The sequence below is a fragment of the Oncorhynchus keta genome, chromosome 10 (genome assembly GCF_023373465.1).
Source record: "Oncorhynchus keta strain PuntledgeMale-10-30-2019 chromosome 10, Oket_V2, whole genome shotgun sequence".
Taxonomy (NCBI): Eukaryota; Metazoa; Chordata; class Actinopteri; order Salmoniformes; family Salmonidae; genus Oncorhynchus; species Oncorhynchus keta.
The window spans coordinates 61,027,410-61,034,241 of NC_068430.1; the positions used below are offsets into that span (position 1 = coordinate 61,027,410).

The 6,832-nt window shown below is 37.8% G+C and overlaps 1 pseudogene; it reads left to right on the plus strand.

The window, feature by feature from the left end:
• The first annotated feature begins 2,409 nt into the window (after positions 1-2,409).
• Positions 2,410-6,294, plus strand: LOC118389384 (procathepsin L-like; annotated as a pseudogene).
• Positions 6,295-6,832: the final 538 nt, after the last annotated feature.

The following is a 6,832-nucleotide window of genomic DNA, read 5'->3' on the forward strand; positions in this document are numbered from 1 at the left end:
ACACAGCAAACAGTATGCCAAGATTACTTAGAGCCTACGGCAAACACAGTATGCCAATCATATGATCATACTAACTTTCACTTAAAGAGGCAATATGCAGAAATCGCTCCACGGTTTCCTGGTTGCTAAGATTCTATTAGTTTGTCCAATGACAGAGAAATACAGAATTATAACACACAGTTCTATGTGAATTTGGTAGCACATCATGTTCTGAGAACCATATGTTTCTTAGAGCTTAGTGAAAGTGTGGTTGTGCTATGGTTATTTTACATACAACCTTTCCACAATGTTCTGGGAATGGTGCAGGATAGTTGCCTGGCTTTGAAACATTCACGGCACATTTAAAGAACTTGACAAATTAACTTTATTTTCTTGGAATTTCATTACCTTGACAGAAAGTTTCCTAAAAGTTCAAACATGGTTACATTTAATTGAATGCTAGGAATGTTTTCCAACTGGTTTGACATTGGGAAAATTCTCAAATAGTTTAGAGAAGGTTAATATAGGCAATTTTAAATTATTTATACTGTACGTTTGATACTTAAGTATATTTAAAACCAAATACTTTTAGACTTTTACTCAAGTAGTATTTTACTGGGTGACTTTCACTTGAGTAATTTTCTATTAACGTCTTATGGCTGCAGGGGCAGTATTGAGTAGCTTGGATGAAAGGTGCCCAGAGGTGCCCAGAGTAAATGGCCTGCTCCTCAGTCCTAGTTGCTAATATATGCATATTATTATTAGTATTGGATATAAAACACTCTGAAGTTTCTAAAACTGTTTGAATGATGTCTGTGAGTATAACAGAACTCATAAGGCAGGCAAACACCTGAGAAGAAATCCAAACAGGAAGTGAAAAATCTGAGGTTGGTCGATTTTCAACCCAGGCCCTATTGAACTCACAATGGGATATGGATGAAGTTGCATTTCCTAGGGCTTCCACTAGATGTCAACCTTCTTTAGTTGAATGAGGCTTCTACTGTTTGTGGGGCTGAATAAGAGCTGAATGAGTCAGGTTACTGACAGAGAACCATTTCCTGGTCACGCGTATTTCACATGATATATCGACCTGCGTTCCATGGCTTCCTCGAGACAAGGAATTCTCCGGTTGGAACTTAATTGAAGATTTATGATAACAACACCCTAAAGATTGATTCTATACCTAGTTTGAAAGGTTTCTTCGACCTGTAATATAACTTTTTGACATTTATGTCCAAAGTTATGCTGGACCTGCACAAGCGTTTGGATATGTGTACCTAACGCCCTAACAAAAGGAGCTACTTGGACATAAATAATGGACATTATCGAACAAATCAATTATTTATTGTGGAACTAGGATTCCTGGGAGTGCATTCTGATGAAGAACATCAAAGGTAAGGGAATATTTATAATGTGATTTCTGGTTTCTTTTGACTCCAACATGGCGGAAAATGTTATTTATTTTCTAAGCGCCGTCTCAGATTATTGCATGGTTTGCTTTTTCCGTAAAGTTTTTTTGAAATCTGACACACAAAACATACATGTATTGTGTAACATGAATTCCTATGAGTATCATCTGATGAAGATCATCAAATGTTAGTGATTAATTTTATTTGTGCTATTTGTGCTTTTTGTGACTCCTCTCTTTGGCTGAAAAAATGGCTGTGTTTTTTTGTGGCTTGGCGGTGACCTAACATAATCGTTTGTGGTGCTTTCGCTGTAAAGCCTATTTGAATTCGGACACTGTGGTGGGATTAACAACAAGATTACATTTAAAACGGTATAGGATACATGTATGTTTGAGGAAATGTAATTGTAAGATTGGCGCCCTGCACTTTCACCGGCTGTTGTCACATCATCCCGTTAACGAGATTGCAGCCCTAAGAAGTTTTAAGGTATCTTTACTTTTATTCAAGTATGAAATTTAGGCACTTTTTCCACCACTGCTCCATGCACAGAGAGGACACATGGACATGAATTTGCTTAGGCATTAATTGTGCAAACACATTAATTATTTATTGAGGCTCGGCATCAGTGTGATTCAAACCTATGATTTCGAGTCTCTAACCATGGAATTAGTCCACTGCGCCACCAGGATGGAGCAAGAAAGCCATGTTTTTTTAGTTCATACAAAGCTGTTCATGTGGCCAATTAGTAGCCCCAGCCAACACACCGAACACACTTAACAAGATAGAGGATAGAGAGAGTTTTGTTGACGCTGAGAAAGGAATGTATATGTTTTTAAATAACATTCTTAGAAAGTTCTTTGAACGTTACTACAGTTGTCTTGTGGTGTTTATGGAACATTTTGTTCTGAGAACATGAGGAAATCTGCAGAAAATGTTTTGCTGAAGTACTGAAATTCCCACAGAAGAAAGTTTTTTCTTAACTTTCTCTGAACAATTTGAGAACATTACTTTTAATAGAACCATGAGAAAACCGGTAGGAAACGTTATGCTGAAGCATTCAAATTCCCACAGAAGAACGTTGTTTCTTAACGTTCTCGGGAACAACTTGAGGAAATTACTTTAAATAGAGCCATAAGGAAACCTGTAGGAAACATTATGCTGAAGTACTGAAATTCCTACAGAAGAACGTTAATTCGTAAGCAAACCAGGAACACATTAATTTTTTTATTTTTTATTTAGGATAGCCAGGGGCACACTCCAACACTCAGACATAATTTACAAACTAAGCATTTGTGTTTAGTGAGTCCGCCAGACCAGAGGCAATAGGGATGACCAGTGATGTTCTCTTGATAAGTGCATGAATTTAAACATGTTCCTGTCCTGATAGCCATTCAAAATGTAATGGGTAAAATGTACATTCTTTTCTTTAGGAATGTAGTGAAGTAAAAGTAAAAGTTGTCAAAAATAGTAAAGTAAAGTGCAGATACCCTAAAAAACTACTTAAGTAGTACTTTAAAGTATTTTACTTGAGTACTTTATACCACTGGCTTGGAGTTCAAAACAGGTAACCCAAACTAAGCTAGTGTTATTAAAAGTGTTATTCAAACATTCAGTCAAAGTTTTAAGGAAATTATGAAATAACTTACATTTTGTTCAAAACATTCACAACATTTTGAGAATTTTCTCAAAACGTTATTAAATTACCTTCAAATAACCTAGAATTTCCATTCTCAGAACGTTAATAAAACCTCCCAGGAAAACTTTCAGGGAACCATTGTAAAATGTTCTCAGAACCTCTCTGCAACCAATAAATTAACATTCCCAGAACAGGCTAAATGTTCACTTCTGTTCTCAGCATAATAATAAAAAAATGTTCAGTTTTACCGGTCAGGAAACGTATGCCTTCATTCCCAGAACCAATGGGAAACCATAAATGTACATTCCCACAACTACCAAGGAACCAAGTGTGCTAGCTGGGTGAAAATGTGACTTAAGTGGAAGTTTAGGATGTGTGTATCACCCTTGTGTTAAGAGTTTCCCCATAGAGATTAATCGTGACATCAATAACTTGAAGGGCCTTTGACTTGTCTTTCTCAGGTGGATGAGGGCTTCAGAAGGATGATCTGGGAGACAAACCAAGGCAAACCATCTGTCAACACAACCTGGAGGCAGAAATGGACAAGCACACCTTCACTCTGGGAATGAACAAGTTTGGAGACATGGTAAGACAACCCACAATTGTAATTGGACCAGCAATTGCATGATCATGAAACATGAATTTAAGAAATATAAATAGGAAAGAGAGCAGCTTTTACAGGTTGTTGTATTATGTCTCAGATAAAGGGCAAGTTCAGTATTTTACAACTTAATATTAAAGAGGAGCTGATCCAAATAAATAACTTCTCTGGTTGAAAAAGGCCTATGTGGCATCAATAATAGTCAGAAACATATATTCTATTGCCAAAATGGATTAAAATGTGTAAGTAGGATAACTTTGTCATAAAGTCAGTATTTCCAAAACTGACTTTGTAAGATTTAACGCAACTTGAAATGTTATCACTACAGTGGTATATAGTAGGCCTACCTGTTTCTCCCATTGAAGACACAACATTTCACAAAACATATATGGCTAGGTAATATTGTGGGAAATACTGTATATGCTGCATTGTAGATATGCAATGAATGACACTCCCTGCCCACATTTGTCCAGACCACAGATGCAGATATATCCACACAATCATTGTTTTAACATTTTAAAAAAATTACAAAATCTATTTTTTATTTTTTTTTTATTTTAAATATATTTAATCCATTTCTAGAATTAAAGTTGTCCTGACTAAAAAGGCAGATTTTATTTTTTGCCGGACAATTCTAATATTCTTTTGTTAATTATGTGTTCCAGACAAATAATGAGTACAATGCCTTGCTGACTGTTAATGCTGCTGAGGAGGAGAAAGGCTGGATGGGATCCCCCTCTCTAAGTGGAACTGCAGTCTCTAAGCATCTCCCGACACATGGGACTGGCGTCAATATGGATATGTGACTCCAGTGAAGAACCAGGTTGAAGAGCAGCCTCTTTCATTTGATCTCTTTCACTTTTGGGTGAATCCTAACTTCCACTTAAGTCTAAATTTCCTTTAGTCTCCCATTGACATCATGCATGACTAAGTAAACATTTGGCTTAACTGGAAGTTAGAATTCTCCCCTTAATTTTTCTGGTATTGTACAGATTGACACTGATATAGAAAGGATTAAAGGAGTGGGTAGTCTAGGTGCCACTTATTAGACACTCTCTGCATTTAGAAAAGTGAGAAAACTGTTGAGGTAGTGGCCTGATATGATGTGTAGGGACAGGAGTTTTTCCTGGCCACCTTACTTCTAGGGGATAACTTCAAAGCACAATAGGGGAAATAAAACGTTATTTTATCCAGGGGCGTTGTGGACTTTGCTATGCATTTACTTCTAGGCAATAACTTCAAAGCAAAAGAGTTGATATGACAACTATTTTATTTGATCTAGGGGTCTTGTGGATCTTGCTATGCATTTGCTGCAGTCGGAGCCCTGGAGGGCCAGTTGTTCAAGCAGACAGGCACACTGTTGCCTCTGAGTGAGCAGAACCTGGTGGACTGCAGTGGAGACTATCACAATAATGGCTGTGACGGTGGCTTGGCCATGAGGTGTTTTAGTTACGTCTCAGATCATGGGATTATGTCAGAGAGGAAATATCCTTACACTGCAGAGGTACAATACAATATGTTACCATTTGGGTTGCAAAATTCTGGTAACTTTCCCCCAAATTCTCAGGTTTTCCAGAAATCCCAGTTGGAAGATTCTTGGAATCAGGAGGGTGTCATGCCCTGACCTTAGTTATCTTAGTTTTCTTTATTATTTGGTTAGGTCAGGGTGTGACAGAGGGAATAACCATGAAACCAGTAGTTTTTTTAACCATGAAACCAGTTGTGTAGTTTTTGTATTTTCTAGTTTTTTTTTGTATGTTTATGGGTTTCCTCGTCTAGGTTTTTATATGTCTATGTGTCACGACTTCTGCCGAAGTTGTTACCTCTCCTTGTTCGGGCGGTGCTCGGCGTTCGACGTCACCGGTCTTCTAGCCATCATTGATCCTTTTTTCATTTTCCATTGGTTTTGTCTTGTCTTCCCACACACCTGTTTTCTATCCCATTCATTACCTGTTGTGTATTTAACCCTCTGTTTCCCCTCATGTCTTTGTCAGAGATTGTTTTATTGTCAGTGTAGTGTGATTGGTGTATTGGTGCGCGTCGGGTCCTCGTACCCATGTTTGTTTGTTTATGTACATTTAGTGTTATGGAGCATACACCGTGGACTTTATTAAAAGACTCCATTTTACACTCCATTTGACTCTCCTGCGCCTGACTTCCCTGCCACCTATTACACCTATGCATGACACTATGGTTGCCTGGATTGGTTCTCAATCAGAGGCAGCTGTTTATCATTGTCTCTGATTGGGGACCATGTTTAGGTAGCCATATTCATTGGGTATTTGGTGGGTTATTGTCTATGTGTAGTTGCCTGTTTCAGCACTCTTGTTATATAGCGTCACGTTAGTTTTGTTTAGTTCTGTTCAGTGTTCTCTCTTCATTATAGAGTTATGTTCGCTTATCACGCTGCGCCTTGGTCTCCTCTTTATGACGACCGTGACAGAGGGAATAACCATAAAACCAGGAATTCTCCAACTGATATTGCTGTAAAAAGTGGGAATTTTGGAAAGAACATAGAATAGATGAGTGAAAAGCTCACTGTAAAGCTTGAGATTGTCATAATAAACTGTTTTCAGGTGGGCCCTTGTGAATACCAGAATGCAACAAAGGAAGCCTGGTGCAAGGGCTTCAACAGAGTTCTACAAAGATGGTGAGCTCGATGTCACCTTTGACTAGATATTTTTTTTAATTGAACATTTATTTAACCAGGCAAGTCAGTTAAGAACAAATTCTTATTTACAATGACAGCCAGCAGGGAACAGTGGGTTAACTGCCTTGTTCAGGGGCCAAATGACAGATTTTTACCTTGTCAGCTCGGGGATTTGATCCAGCAACCTTTCGGTCACTGGCCTAATGCTCCAACCACTAGGCTACCTGCCGCCCCAAGTATACATGTACATTCCCGTCAAGGGTACACTCTCCAAAAACAGGTAATAGATTATCTCTTTTGAGATTGTAGTAGTTTAACGTTATTACATTGGACTCTTCTGCAAACGTATTACTACAATTTCAGCTGTGAACCATTAAGCAACACATAAGTAAGAAGAGGAAATAGTCCTAGGCTAGAGATACATGTGTGTAATCTTGGGGTGTAATTCATGTTTGTGTAATTCATACATTGATCTCAATGCATGATTCCAATTTTTGTTTGATTAAGAGCACATTACATTTATTTATAATAAAATACATTCACAGCTAGGGTATCAT